Below are 16,483 nucleotides of genomic sequence, written 5' to 3'. Positions count from 1 at the left end.
AACCGTATGGACCTACAGAATAAATATATGGTGTTATTTTTACTGAAAGGTGCACTTTGTAGAATCGGAAGCCCCCAAACGTTGCAAATTAACCTTTTTTTCTTTTTTTTACAATTTTGCCACACAAAAAAATTTTTCTATACATTTTTGGGTGAAATGATTGATGTCATTACAAAGTACAATAGATGGCGCAAAAAACAAGCCCTCATATACCGTATTTTTTGCCCTATATGACGCACCGGCGTATAAGACGCACCCAATTTATAGGTGCAAAATGTAAAAAAATTAAGATTTTGAACCCAATAGTGGTCTTCAACCTGCGGACCTCTCGATGTTGCAAAACTACAACTCCCAGCATGCCTGGACAGCCGTTGGCTGTCCGGGCATGCTGGGAGTTGTAGTTTTGCAACATCTGGAGGTCCGCAGATTGAAGACCACTGCATAGGAGGTAATACTCACGTGTCCCCGCCGCTCCGGACCCGTCACCGCTGCCCTGGATGTCGCTCCATCGCTGTCGCCGTGTCCCCGTCGCTCCGGAACGTCTCTGCTGCCGGCCGGGTATCCTCGCTCTCCTTCGCCGCCATCACGTCGTTACGCACGCTGACGCACGTACACGACGACGTGATGACGCGGGAAGGAGAGCGCCGGCCATATAAGGGATCCCTGAATGGAGAAGACACCGAGGAGGCAGGTAAGGTCCCTCCCGGTGTCCTGTAAGCACTAACCCGGCTATTCAGTCGGGCTGTTCGGGACCGCCGCGGTGAAATCGCGGCGGGACAGAACAGCTGGGTTAGTGTCACTTTCCCTTCAGAAGCGGCGGTCAGCTTTGATCGCGGCATCTGAAGGGTTAATACAGGGCATCACCGCGATTGGTGATGTCCTGTATTAGCCGCGGGTCCCGGCCGTTGATGGGGACCGCCGCGATAAGGGTGTATTCGCCGTATAAGACGCACCGAATTTTTCCCCCCAGTTTTGGGGGAGAAAAAGTGCGTCTTATACGGCGAAAAATACGGTAAGTCTATAGGTGATAAATTGAAAGCGTTCGGATTTTTAGAAGGTGAGATGGAAAATACGAAAAAATGAGAAAACCTCTGGTTCTTAAGGGGTTAATAAGGATACAGCCAATTACATTTCCCCCCCTCCTCTTATTAGCCATAACTTTCACATCCACAGACCCATATAAAGGCTTGTTGTTTGTGAGACCTGTTGTACTTTCTAATAACACCTTTCATTTTATCTCAAAATCTATGACGAAAGCAGAAAAAAATTAAATTACATGTGAGGCAGAAATGAAAAACAAAAATGCAATTTTGCAAATGTGTTGGGAAGGGGGCGGGGTTCTTTGTTACGCAGTAGCCGTGCAGTCAAACTGACATCTTGTCTTTATTCTACATTTACAACATTACCCAATTTATATAGTTTTTTTATATGATTGACTACTTTTAAACATTTAAACTTTTTTTTTTGTAATGAGTAGCTTGAAAACTGTTGTGACTCCTATAACTTCTTTATTTTTCCGCTTATAGAGCTGTTTGGGGGGGGGGGCTGAAAAAAATACAGTGTAAGGCATTCTGCAGGAATATTCCGCTCAGAAATTCCGCAGCAGCAGAGTCCCATTGATTTCCATGGGATTCTGCTGCACAATTCACATGGTAAACTTTCCACATCAGATGTTTCTGGCGTGGAAATTAAAATTCTGACGTCCACAGAAAGAATAGACATGTCTATTTTTTCTGTGGAGTCCACATGAAAATGCATTGTCGTCTATAAGACTGCACATTTTCGAGCAGTCCTATGGCTGGCATGTTCTGCCAGTGCTCCGCTGCCAGTGCTTTTCAGTGCAGACATTACACCGTGTGAACATAGCCCTAAAACAGCACATAAAACCCCAGAACACACTTTGTACATGCCGCATCATGATACAGTAGAATCTCCCAATAGCGGACACTCACGGGGAATAAAAAAGTGTCCCTATTGAGAGATGCCCCTTATTGGGAAAAAAAAGGCTCAAAAATCTTCCTAAATGACAGAATACTGTACTGTACTCATTCCAGAGTGTAATTACCTATGTGGTCGCCCAGTAGGGGATGGTGTTGCCCCGTACCATTCCTGTCCTGTCAGGCAGTGTCCCTCACTGTCCCCAGGGCCACTGTAGTTTTTTCCCCATTTGTACATATGTTTTGTATTATATGATGTGTTATACCTTTTAATAAAATGTACCATGTGATTGTTACCCAGGAGGTATCAGTGACCAGCTTACCACAAGGGTGACCTATGGGCTCCCTGCTAGTCTCCTCCATATAAGCCCTGGGTGGAGCATCTCTCTCTTGTTGCTGAGGTCCAGTGCAGTCAAGCTGTCTCAGTGTGTGTGTCCAGAACATTGGAGGCCTCAAGCCCAGTCTGCAGCCACAGTCAAGTGCAAGTAAGCTAAACCTGCAATAATTGTCAGTCACCAGTCAAGTCAAGTCTTATGTCTAGTCAACGTAGCCTGCACAAAAATACCCAGTCCTACTACAAGTCCCAGCGAGCCTGCAAGGTCTCTGAGTCACTGGTCACCTCCTTGGGCCCTGGCTGCACTGTATAGACTTTACCAACTGTCTACCCTCAGTAAAGCTACTGTTGTCCGTAACTTTGCGTCGAAGTCTTTATTGCCCCCGTGCCTAGCTCAGGATCCAGCGGTATACCTTCAGGTGGTTATAGGCTAAACAACGCCCTGGTGTCACGAATACAAGGGGTTAAGATCATCTGCCCCTAGGGTAACAACATCTGCCCTGCACCACACACCCCGCCATACCACAACTTTTGGCATCACGAACAGGATATGGGTGTGTGCTTTATGCCACAAGTTCTCCCCCCAGTCTGAACTGTGTCCAGTATTGTCTGCAAGAATTGCATGCCGATGCGAAAAAAGTTTGCGCCAGAAAATGTCCAGGACTTTGTCTATGAAAAGTGTTTTACTCGAGGTGCTTGTGAAATAGAGGGGGAGGTGAAGGAAAGACTGTTGTTTGCCACTGTGGAGTATAAAGTCGGTACCTGAAAGGGTTAATTTGGTCCGGTGCTTCCCGCGCGCACGAGCGGTTGCAGCTCGGCCCCATCAGTCTTCAGCGGTGACGCCTTTTCAGCACAGCGAGGAGGAACCAAAGAGCCGCCCTGTGTTGCACAGGGGAAGACTTTGCCGACCAGACCAAAACAGGAAGTTCCCTGGGCGCACCCATATTGGAGGTTCTGGCGGCTGTGCCCGGCTCCGCTGTGTTCTATCAAGCACCCGCTGCAGCGCAGACTCTGCAAACACCAACGATTATCAGTATCAAGTCTCCGGTGCCGGTAGCTTTCAGCATTAACCCACTAGTGTCCGCAAGTCTGGTTGCAAGACAAATTGCTACCGGGTGCCTGCAAAATAGAGGGGGAGCATCCATTATAGTACCCCCACTAGCCATGTCCAAGCCGCTGCAGTACTTCCAGAACAACTGGGCAACAGTGCCCCTCCAGCAACGGGATCATCACCTGCTCCAGTGGCCGGAATGTTGCCAGTTTTGCCTGCAGTCCACATCAACAACCCTGGTGTTCTGGCATCTGCATCGGTATTCATGGGGAACCCTGTCCTCCCTACCTACAGTGGAGACCCCTTCTCCCTGAGGGATTTCAAAGAAAGGATCCAGAGTCTGTTTGTCTTTTACTCTTTCCCTCCTAATCGACAGGTGCAATTGCTCACAGGACAACTCCAGGGACCAGCGTTAGAGGAAGTCGAGAAGGTAACTGTAGAGCAGATCTTTGAAGGATTGTCACATTCTCCATCAGAGGTACGTCTCCAGCTGTATGAAAGGGGACAGAAGCCAGGTGAGACCTTGAGAGCATATGTCATAGTCCTACTAGAATGCCCTAAAACTCCCGAGCAGGGCAACAAGGTGCTAATGGACAGATTTATTGATGGGGCTCATAATAAGTGGGACAAAGCCCAGCTGAGAATGTTAGCGGTCCAAAATCCCAACTTGTCCTTCCTGGCTATTCAAGTGATTGAGTCCGGGACTGAGTTAGAGGGAGCTTGTCCACCTGTCCAAGAGCCACTAGGGGCAGTAGCCAGACCTATAACACCACCAGCCCCTGCCCCAGTGTCACCTACTTTGCCAATCACTGCAGCCTCAGATTTACAGTGTTTGGCAGGACATTGAACAACTGACTAAGTGTGTGAAGGAGTTTGTCACCCGGTCTGCTCCACCTGACCGTGAACCGCTCCTACCTAGAAAACCTGCCCCTGCTCCGGCTCCCCGCAATTTCAACCCCACAACCCTCCACCTAGTAGACCCTCAGGGACACAAAGACCCTTTTGTACCCATTGTAATAAACCAGAACATTGGAAAATGCAGTGTTGGGATTTAAACGGATTTCCCCTGAGGTCGCGGACCGGCCCTCAAGAAAACAGTCATCAGGTCCAATCCCTGAACGACCTCAGTCAGGACTCTCACTTTATGTCTCCTCCTGCCCCTATGTAAAAATTATTGTAGAAGGTGTACCATTGGAGGCATTGATAGATACAGGGTCACAAGTGTCTACTATACCTAAAAGTGTTTTCTATCAGCTTTGGGAGGCTAGTTTATTGTGTGAACCGAAGGATGTTAACTTCAGAGTAGTTGAGGGTAATGGGCAACCAGTCCCCAGACATGGATACTGGGAGCCAACCATTCAGTTGGGAGAGCATGTACTTAGCGGGCAGGGAGTGATTGTTACTAATGTGACAAATAAGGGGTCTGCTGAATTTATACTGGGGATGAACATTATGAAAAACAGTTTTGTTGAAATAGTAGATGCATTGCATAGATGACGTAGATCACCGGTCTCAGGACCCTCACAGGCATTGTCACTGGATGCCTGTTGAATGATTTCTGCAGACATCCCAGTCCGGTCCCCACCCGGCAAGCGGCGGGGACCAGAATTCCCACGGGCGTACAGGTATGCCCTGGGTCCTTAAGTACCAGGGAGCCAGGGTGTACCTGTACGCCCTGTGTCCTTAAGTGGTTAAGGATGCAGGACATGTACGCCCTGTGCCCGCTCCCACTGTATGAAACATGATCAGCAGCTGAGCACCCCTTATACCCCTTAGGTCCTGGTTCCTATCAGCAACTGGGACTCATGGCTAATGCCAGAAATTGCAGATCAGTCAACGTCCGGCATTAACCCTTTAGATACCGCAATCAAAGTTAAATGAGGGCAATTTACTTTACAGCTAGTTCTCTAGGACAGAGGCGGCTCTAGACTTTGTGAGACCTCAGACAAAGCTCAATCATGAGGCCTCTGCCTCATCTTTCCCCCGGGGTTAATACTATCTGATCCCACCACCAACACCGCTACACCCGTGGTCCCGCCATACACCCGTGGTCCACCACGAAATGCTACCTCTACACCAGCGCGACATATTACTAATACTATCATACTGTTATTATATAAAAAAAAACAATATATAGAGAGCAATAACACCGCTATACAAGGGTCAAATTATTGTACCACACCATGACCACTACCATTACCACCATATAGTGACGGGATAATACCACCATACTGAAAAAAAACACTTTACACAGACCAATATCACTAATATCACCACTGTACACAGATTAGTAACACCACTATACAAGGGACATATAATTGCACCAAGCCATGACTACCATTACCACAATATAGTGACAGGATAATACTACTATACTGAATAAAACCACTATACACAGACCAGTATCACCAACAACACCACCATAGCAGGGTCGATTAATGTCCACTGACTTCATTGGGATTCCACTTTCCCATTCACAAAGTGAATTTTCACAACAGAATTCAGTATAAATTCTGCCAGAATTCCACAATTCCTCAAAAATTCGATTGCAAGCTTTGCAGAACAGAATTTGAGTGGAATTGTGAAATTCTGCTGTGTCACCATAGCCTTAGCTGCTGCTGCATGTGGCAGAAACCGCGCCTACATGTGGTGATCAATGGTTGAATGGTCTTGCTGGTAACACTGCTGGGTTATTGTCAAAATCATTTAGGTATTGACCACACAGGTAGGTGTTATCTCCATGTGGCAGACACAGCATAAAAGCTAAGCCTGTCCTAACCGCTCCTTGTCTCTGTCTCCTATTCGCATCCCCAAAATTTTAGCACAATAGAAGATAATGTTGTATATTAGGGTATATATATATATATATATTATATATATATATATATATATATATATATATATATATATATACATAAAACAATGATGTAGCACTCAGGTATCCAAAAGAAAGGGCAAATTTATTCACTCATGTCACACAATGAGAGTAGGAGAAAATCCCCATAGCAAACATATGCTGCTCTGGACAGTTCCTAAAATGGACAGCAGAGGTCAGCAGAGAGCACTGTGTTCCAAAAAGAAAAGAATTTCCTCAGTAGTATTCAGCAGCTAATAAGTACTGGAAGGATTAAGATTTTTTTTATAGAAGTAAATTACAAATCTGTTTAACTTTCTGGCACCAGTTGATTAAAATAAATAGTTTTCCACCGGAGTACCCCTTTAAATAAATGTGCACTTTCTTTTGGATACCTGAGTGCTGCGCCATTGTTTTATTGTTATCTACAATGACTGTGATCGGGTTTTGGTCTCTGGCACCATATGCATTGGATTGTCTGAATAGAGATAGATCTGCGATATCTTTTTTTGAGATATATATATATATATATATATATATATATATATATTTATATTTATACCAAAATGTACTGTATACATATACTACACGTGTGTATACCAGCTTGCGCACACAAATACATGCTGCATGTATACACACATACATACTGTATACTCGTACTACAGATATGTATACCAGACTGCACACACAGATACACACACACATATATATATATATATATATATATATATATATATATATACAGTTCATAGAGACAGTTTTTTCATTGTGCCAATGAAAATTACAGCTCACTCTGCAAAAAAAATATTCCTTTATTTTAAAAATATGGGGACACAAAGACTTTTTTTTTTTTTAGTAAAACACTGATAAAAAAAAAAACTTTTACAAATTTGTCATCTTACCAATCTGCAGAAAAGGTAAAAATTGTTTTAATTTATTTTCATATTGTTATTTCATTTTTTTTATTTGTTTTTATTTATTTAATTAATTATTATTTTAAAACATTTCCCTTTCTCTTCCCTCCTGAGAAAAACGTTATAAAAGAGTTATAAAACCACAAAACAGAGGCTTTAAAAATACAGCTTGTCCTGCAAATAGCAAGTCCTCAGACTGCTGCATTTACATAACAATTTTAAGTTTGTTCTCTAATTCAATGTTATTTATTTCTGCATCTCAACCAGCAGGTGGCACCAAACTCTTACTATTTCCCTGCCCGTGTGGATTAGGCATTCTTTCCAATATGTCCTATGTTTTTGCTTGCGTATACTCCAAACCTATCCATAGGGTTCCCTACACTTGAGATGCCAAAGGAGGATCCCTTATTACCTTCCCTCAGTTACATCCATATCAGCTTATAGGGCAGTGGTGTCCAAACTGTGGCCCTCCAGATGTTGCAAAACTACAACTCCCAGCATGCCCGGACAGCCAACGCTGGGAGTTGTAGTTTTGCAACATCTGGAGGGCCACAGTTTGAACACCACTGTTATAGGGCAAATTTTCACAGTAAAACAGATGGTCAGATCAAGATGAAAAAATGGTAAATAAAAAAAAACGTATTGGTCATATTACAATTATTTCCACTGTGATCTCATTATCAAAGGCAGTGCTTCCCAACCAAGGTGCCTCCAGCTGTTGCAAAACTACAGCCCCAGCATGCCCGGACAGCCTTTGGGGATTTTATGTTCTGGAATCCGGAGCCACCTGAGTTGGATGGAAGAAACTTAAAGGGGTGCTCCAGAGAACAAAAAATGTTTTCATCAACTGGTGCCAGAAAGTTAAAGGAAAACTGTCAGCTTTCTCCCCCCCCCCCCCCCCCCCCCGCACTAACTAGCTGTACTGGCTGGTATTGCGGGGGACGCTGATCAGTTTCATGCTTACCGTGCCCGGATCCGCCGTGCCGTTCTGCCGTAATCTTCTATTTTTGGTATATGCTAATGAAGTGCTAACTGGCACCGGCCGGGCTAACTGGCACTCTGACGTCAGTGCTGCCTGCCGCAGCGCCGCCCAGCTCATCAATATTCCTCCCCTCTCTCTTCATTACAGAACAGAGAGAAGAGGGAGAGGCGGAAGGGAGGGGAGGAATATTGATGAGCTGGGCGGCGCTGCGGCAGGCAGCACTGATGTCAGAGTGCCAGTTAGCCTGGCCGGTGCCAGTTAGCAACTCATTAGCATATACGGAAAATAGAAGATTACGGCAGAACGGCGTGGCGGTTCAGGGCACGGTAAGCATGAAACTGATCAGTACCGCTGGTTAGTGAGGGGGGAGCGAGCTGATAGTTTTCCTTTAAACAGATTTGTAATTACTTCTATTTAAAAAAATCTTAATCTTTCCAGTACTTATCAGCTGCTGCATGCTACAGAGGAAGTTGAGTTGCTCTTTCCAGTCTGACCACAGTGCTCTCTGCTGACACCTCTGTCCATGTCAGGAACTGTCCAGATCAGAAGAGGTTTGCTATTGGAATTTGCTTGTACTCTGGACAGTTCCTGACGTGGACAGAGGTGTCAGCAGAGGGCATTGCGGTCAGACAGAAAAGAACTATACACCTTCCCCTGGAGCATACAGTAGCTATAAGTACTGGAAGGATTACGATTTTTTAATCTGTTAACTTTCTGGTACCAGTTGATATGGGGAAAAAATTAGTTTTTAGAGTACCCCTTTAACCCCTTAACGACATAGGATGTAAATGTACATCCTGATGCCCTGGTACTTAACGTACCAGGACGTACATTTACGTCCTGTACATGACCGATCACGCTGATGTGGGCCATTAACCCCTCAGATGCTGTGATCAATACAGATCAGGGCATCTGCAACAGTGCGGTCACTAAAATGGATGATCGGATCGCCCGCAGCACTGCGGTGGGGATCCGATCATCCATAATGGTGGACGGAGGTCCCCTCACCTGCCCCCATCCGTCTCCTGGGGTCTTCTACTCTGGTCTGAGATCGAGCAGACCAGAGCAGAAGATAGCCGATAACAATGATCAGTGCTATGCCCTATGCATAGCACTGAACAGAATTAGTAATCAAGTGATTGCTATAAAAAGTCCCCTATGGGGACTATTAAAGTGTAAAAATAAAAGTAAAAAAATGTAAAAAAAATATTGAAAAATCCCCTCCCCCAATAAAAATGTAAATCTTCCCTTTTTTCCATTTTACCCCCAGAAAGTGTAAAAAAATAAATAAATTAATAAACATATTTGGCATCGCCGCGTACGTAAATGTCCGAATCATCAAAATATAATGTTATCGATCCCGTACTGTGAACGGTGTAAATGTAAAGAAAAAAAAATGTCCAAAATTGCTGCTTTTTATCACATAATATTCAAAAGGGAAAGAAAAAAAACATTTATTAAAAGTTTCATATACGCAAATGGGGTATCAAAAAAAAAAAGTACAGATCACGGCGCAAAAAGCCCCCATTGTGCCAGAACAGTGGACCCCCCACATGTGACCCATTTTGGAAACCACACCCCTCACAGAGTTTAATAAGGGGTGCAGTGAGCATTTACACCCCACTGGCATTTGACAGATCTTTGGAACAGTAGGCTGTGCAAATGAAAAATAAAATTTTTCATTTTCACGGACCACTGTTCCAAAAAATCTGTGGGGTATAAATGCTCACTGTACCCCTTATTACATTACATGAGGGGTGTAGTTTCCAAAATGTGCTCACATGTGGGGGGGGGTCCATTGTTCTGGCACCATGGGGGCTTTGTAAACACACATGGCCTTCAATTCGGTGCAAATTTTATCTCCAAAAGCCCAATGGCGCTCCTTCTCTTCTGAGCATTGTAGTGCGCCCGCAGAGCACTTTACATCCACATATGGGGTATGTTCTTACTCAGATGAAATGGGGTTACACATTTTGGGAGACTTTTTTCCTATTTTCCCTTGTGAAAATGAAAAATGTAGGGGTAACCACAATTTTTGTGAAAATATTTAAATCTTTTAATTTTTTTATCCAACTTTAATGAAAATTCGTCAAACACCTGTGGGGTGTTAAGGCTCACTATACCCCTTGTTACATTACGTGAGGGGTGTAGTTTCCAAAATAGGGGTCACATGTGGATATTTATTTTTTTGCGTTTATGTCAGAACCGCTGTAAAATCAGCCACCCCTGTGCAAATCACCAATTTAGGCCTCAGATATTCATAGTGTGCTCTCACTCCTGAGCCATGTTGTGCGCCTGCAGAGCATTTTACGCCCACATAATGGGTATAATGGGAAATTGTGTTACAAATTTTGGAAGTCTTTTTTTTCCCTTTTACCTCTTTAGAAAATGAAAAGTATGGGGCAACACCAGCATGTTTGTGTAAAAAAAAAAAAAAAAATGACAATAACATGCTGGTGTAGACCCAAATTTTACCTTTTCATAAGCGGTAAACGGAGAAAAAGCCCACCAAAATTTGTTAGGCAATTTCTCCCGAGTACGGAGATACCCCATATGTGGCACTAAACTGTTGACTTGAAATACGACAGTGAGAGCGCCATGTGCATTTGAGGCCTAAATTAGGGATTACCATAGGGACGGACCTGTATGCAAGAATTTGACTTGCCTCTGATACCAAAATTACACTACGGCAGTGTTTTCCAAACAGGGTGCCTCCAGCTGTTGCAAAACTCCCAGCATGCCTGGACAGTCAATGGCTGTCCGGCAATACTGGGAGTTGTTGTTTTGCAACAGCTGGAGGCTCCGTTTTGGAAACAGTGCCGTACCAGACGTTTATTCACAACAAACCTACTGGGGAATAAATCTCCTCAGGGATAACCCTGACTAAAGATCCCCTATAGAAATAATATCAAATTTAACTTTTATTGGATCAGTTAAAAAGGCATGTGCTTTAACTTTTTTGCCACTAGATGGCAGGGGTGCTTTAAAATCTCTCAACACTGTGCACTCAATGTTCCATGTACTAAAATATTAGTGTCTGCATTCAAACTACTACTGAGTTTAATTGTATGTGATAGCCTCCGATGCCTTACTGCAGTTCAGCAACAGGAGCGCTCTAAATACAAAGAACTAGCACAGTGTGATGTTAAAACATAACGCCTCTCCTCCTAACGTTTCACCATAAATCAAAGGCTTTCTCAAAAGTATGAGGCATGCCTCATAGTTTTGAGAAAGCCATTGATTTATGGTGTGCCTCATACTTTTGAGAAAGCCATTGGTTTATAGCCATATGGGGTGCCTCATACTTTTCTGAAAGCCATTGATTTATGGTGAAACGTTAGGAGGAGAGGTGTTATGTTTTAACATCACACTGTCCTAGTTCTTTGTAGTTAGAGCACTCCTGTTGCTGAACTGCAGTAAGGCATCGGAGGCTATCACATACAATTAAACTCAGTAGTAGTCTAATGCAGAACACTAATATTTTAGTACATTGAACATTGAGTGCACAGTGTTGAGAGATTTTAAAGCACCCCTGCCATCTAGTGGCAAAAAAGTTAAAGCACATGCCTTTTTAACTGATCCAATAAAAGTTAAATTTGATATTATTTCTATAGGGGATCTTTAGTCAGGGTTATCCCTGAGGGGATTTATTACCCAGTAGGTTTGTTGTGAATACATAGTTGGCCCAGAGACCCCTAGGGGAGAGTTTGTTGCGGTGTACCAGACGTTTCTCATTTTTATTGGGTCAACTGTGTAGGGGTATATGTAGTGTTTTACTTTTTATTTTGTGCAGTGTAGTGTTTTTAGGGTACATTCACATGGCGGGGGTCTACAGCGAGCTTCCCGCTGGGAGTTTGAGCTGCAGTGGAAAATTTGCTGCATCTCAAACTTGCAGCGAGAAACTCACTGTAAACCCCCGCCCATGTGAATGTAGCCTTTACATTTACATTGGGGGAGGGGGGGCAAACCTCCAGCTGTTGCAAAACTACAACTCCCAGAACGCCTTTTGGCTGTCTGTACATGCTGGGGGTTGTTGTTATGCAACAGCTGGAGGCACACTGGTTGCAAAACACTGAGAGTTTGCAGTTGCAAAACTACAACTCCCAGCATGTGAGTTTGCAGTTGCAAAACTACAACTCCCAGCATGTACGGTCTATCAGTGTATGCTGGGAGTTGTAGTTTGCAACAGCTGGAGGCACACTGGTTGCGAAACACTGAGTTAAGTAACAAACTCCCAGTGTTTTGCAACCAGTGTGCCTTCAGCTGTTGCAAAACTACAACTCTCAGCATGCACTTACAGCCAAAAGGAATGCTAGGACTTGTAGTTATGCAACAGCTGGAGGCACACTACTGCAACTCCTTTGGCTGTCAGTGCATGCTGGGGGTTTTAGGCATGCAACAGCTAGAAGTAGGGGTTAGGGTGTCCTCCAGCTGTTGTATAACTACAAGCCCCAGCATTCACAGACTACCAAAGGGCATGCTGGGAGTTGTAGTTTTGCCTTCTGCTTTTGCATAACAACTCCCAGCATGCCATTTTGTGCATGCTGGGAGTTGTTGCTAAGCAACAGTAGGAGGACACCCTTACCTCTTGCTGCTGCTGAAGGATCTCCAGGCCTGCCGCCGCTGACTCCGCTCATAGAGCCCCGATGCCACTGCCGATGCCAGGGATCGGGGGCCCCAGCTCAAGGTACCGACTCCCGCCACCCGCTCTTGCTCTTTGTTTGTATAAAAAAACATACATTTATTGTAATCTTCTTGACATCATGACAGACAGTACATAAAACAAGAAATCTTCATATAAAGGTAGTCCTCAGCATAAGTAAATAATGTAGGAGGGTTATGTAGGCATGTCCAAAAATCTTGTCTCACCAGCTGGGATTTCTTTTTTAGTACTTTATCCAGTGTGGTGGATCCATCTTGAAATGTCCATCCTGGAGACCTTTGTCAATTCCTCTGTGTCCATCCTGGCTTTCTCTGGAGCAACTTATGCTCAAATGATGGGTGTGTCCATTATGATTGAAGGTGTGTCCTTTATAAATGTGGGCATGTTTATCCTAATTAAACATGTGTCTACTATCCATAAATATATATGGTGTCCCGGTACAGGACCTTGTCCTGTCCCTGTCTAAAGTCCCCTAGCAAGAGTCCCTCCATTCCACAAGCTCTCCTGCAGGGCTTGCCCCTTGGTCGCCTCATATAAATGTATTTCTGTATAGTGTACAAATGTATAGGACCTACCTAGGTCATGTGATATGTTATAATAGTTGTACAGATATTTAGGACCTTCCAGGTTCATGTGATGATGTCATGTGATGTACCCAGAGTTCTCTGGGTTCAGGACTTACAGGCTTTGCAGCCAATGGGATTAGTCCAGCCCTCCTTGTATATAAGGGGCTGTGGTCTGTAAATTCTCTCTCTTGGTTCCTGCACTCTCTTATCTCCTGGATTACAGCCAAGCACAATCAGCATATCTCAATTCATCTCAACTAGGCCAAAGCCTAAAGAACCAGCAGCCACTAAAACCGTAAGTTATAAAGCTCTGCTTACTAAATCCTTGTGACTACTATTCAACTCAACTCATACAATTAGTAGCACAGTGGCCTTCTTAAAGCTAAAGACTATTAGTCCCAGCAAAGCCTGTGAGGAACCTACATCCCGGTTACCTCAAGAGAAACTGTTTAAGTGTAAAGTCTGTTTGCATAAGAAGTTCAGTAAACGTTCCAGTTATCTCATAAAATCTGCTGTGGACATTCCCTTTATTATCCCTGCCGTTTGTGGGCCGGTTGGTAGCAGGATCTCTTATACTAAGAAAACCTCACCCTGGCGTCACGGCAAATCAAGGGTTAATACCACCATACCCTGAATCACCATTGCAACACCCCGACACCACATAGCTAAATATGGTTTATTAAAAGTATATATTTCCTTCTAAATATATATTTAAAGGGGTACACCACTTCTCAGCGTTTGGAACAAACGGTTCCAAATGCTGGAGCCGGCGCCAGAAGCTTGTGACGTCATAGCCCCGCCCCCTCAATGCAAGTCTATGGGAGGGGGCGTGACAGCCGTCACGCCCCCTCCCATAGACTTGCATTGAGGGAGCGGGTGTGACGTCATGAGGGGGCGAGGTTCTGACGTCAGAAGCTCCTGGCTTGTTCCAAGCGCTGAGCAGCGGAGTACCAATTTAACTTGTGGGTGTATACATTATGTCATGGCTATATTGTTATCTGATTGGATACTACTAGCTCTACAAATATGGTACTTCTCTGAAGTCTCGACATGACTATTCTCATGCTACATATATACTGAAATAGTATATAGTGTGTCATGCTGTCTATCTATAGACCTGATGGGGGAGATTTATCAAAACCTGTCCAGAGCAAAAGTTGCTGAGTTGCCCATAGCAACCAATCAGATTGCTGCTTTCATTTTTCAGAGGCCTTTTTAAAAATGAAAGAAGCGATCTGATTGGTTGCTATGGGCAACTCAGCCACTTTTCCTACGGACGGATTTTAATAAATCTGCCCCTATATCCTTTGACAACTGGTGAGCAAGTGGCATTTACTTCATAACCTTGGTTATTATGTGATATTGGAAATGTACATATTTTTTATCACGCTGCAATGGTTCTTTCTTACATACGCTGAATTTCAGTTTCACTTTTTCCCACGAGAATCTCTGTTCTTGTGGTTTTTTGAAGGAAGCAACAAGTAGCAACATAGACAAGGTAGTGGTAAACAGTGGAGCAACATTGAGTATTACTAGACGAGTTATTACAGCAGGTGCCCGGGCCTGAGAAAACCGTGCAAGCAAACTGGGCAGGACCTGCACCCACGTACAGCAGACTCTGCAGGTCACAGATAGGTCACATTAACATTTTTTACCTCACTGGGTGTAGGTGGTTTTAAATCGGATCCTTTTGTATGGCTCTTGTATACACTTTTACTATGGAAACAGTGCATGTTTATGTCTATGGGCCATACACACTGATAGTCACAGTCTTTAGACAGTTTTTTGTGTCTAGAGAAGGCGTAAAAAAAAGGCGCAATCCACTGATTTTGGCATCACATGTTATGGTACGGTTTTGTGAACTGTGGGGAAGAGTTATCAAAACCTGTCGAGAGGAAAAGTTGCTGAGTTGCCCATAGCAACCAATCAGATCGCTTCTTTCCTTTTTAACAAGGCCTCTGCAAAATGAAAGAAGCGATCTGATTGGTTGCCATGGGCAACTCAGCAACTTTTCCTCTCGACAGGTTTTGATAAATCTCCCCCTGTGTCTTTTTGTGAAAAGACGCAAAGAAGGCTCAAAGCCACTGAAAAGTCTCTAAACTAGACCAGCCCAGACATAGCTTAGCTTTTTGGTTTATGTGAAGAGAGAAATTTCAGAAAATGTTTACCTGCACAAAATGTATCAAATACCCTGCGATTGTTTAATTAATTTGGTGCGCCTACACATTACCAGCACACAAAAAAAAAGGTGTGGAAAAAATGCTTGACTTGCACCTACAATGATAAATGCCGGCCAAAATCTTCTTGAGCTCTACCTTTGACAGACATAGCATAAAAAGACCTTTTTTTACATGGACCGAACATCAGCCAAATAAGCGTTCCCAAGAATGCTCCTTCCCCATTATCGGCCCCTGTTAAATGACCTGCGATCAGCCGACGATCTTTTGGGTGCCCAAAAAAATAATTATCAGCCACATGTTGTCCTGTGTTAACAGGGGATGTGCGACCAACCATGCTGAAGTTGAACCTCTTAAAGGGGTACTCTGGTGGATTTTTTTCAAATCAACAGATGCCAGAAAGTAAAACAGATGTGGTATCCCGGTACTGTATTTCATACTGTACCTTGTGTGCTGGGTCCCCAAAGTCAGAGTTCCTTAGTACCGTTGGGGTCCGCTTGCTTAGATAACCCCTAGTCACCTCTTCGTTCTTTAATTTTGTGTGTTACATGTATATAATTAGTGTAAATGTATTGATCTATATAGTGTCTGCAGGACCTTAGGTCACATGACTAATGTTTCAACTATGATGGTATGTTAAAGGACCTTCCAGGTCACGGGGGTAGTCACATGTTCTACCATAATCCTTTGTGTAAAGGACTGACAGTTGGGATGAACCAATTAGCTCAAGGCCAGCTCCTGCCCATATAAGGGAGCTGCCAGCCAATCCTCGCTCTCTTGGTTCCTGTAATGCAGAGCAGTAACATCTCTCTTGTTCCTGATCCTCTCTAGAGAAGACATCACTCTGTACAATTCTGCAAGAGAACTTAGGTCTGAAGCCTAACAATTCCGCAACGTACTAACCGTGAGTTACTAAATCAAATCCCCGCTAAAGCTTGCGTGACTGCTGGACCTAAAACCAATCCCCTAAATCCAGCGGAACAGCGTCAATCAATCTCCAGAGCT

General features: G+C 43.9%; 1 protein-coding gene across 3 annotated transcripts in view; it reads right to left on the bottom strand.

The window, feature by feature from the left end:
* The window catches only part of SRBD1 (S1 RNA binding domain 1), a 264,119-nt gene extending 248,072 nt beyond the window's left edge, over positions 1-16,047 (bottom strand). The window contains exon 1 of one of the 3 annotated variants that reach the window (XM_056568118.1): positions 15,924-16,047. The gene's annotated coding sequence lies outside the window, so the exon portion shown is untranslated. Of the gene's footprint in view, positions 1-12,657; positions 12,679-14,956; positions 15,149-15,923 lie in introns of those variants that run through there. The other 2 variants (XM_056568119.1, XM_056568121.1) reach the window with 2 other exon arrangements.
* Between the last annotated feature and the right edge of the window lie 436 nt (positions 16,048-16,483).

This window comes from Hyla sarda, chromosome 3 (assembly GCF_029499605.1).
Source record: "Hyla sarda isolate aHylSar1 chromosome 3, aHylSar1.hap1, whole genome shotgun sequence".
Classification (NCBI taxonomy): Eukaryota; Metazoa; Chordata; class Amphibia; order Anura; family Hylidae; genus Hyla; species Hyla sarda.
Note: the sequence above shows the minus strand (reverse complement) of the source record. Positions and strands in the feature narration are given on the sequence as shown.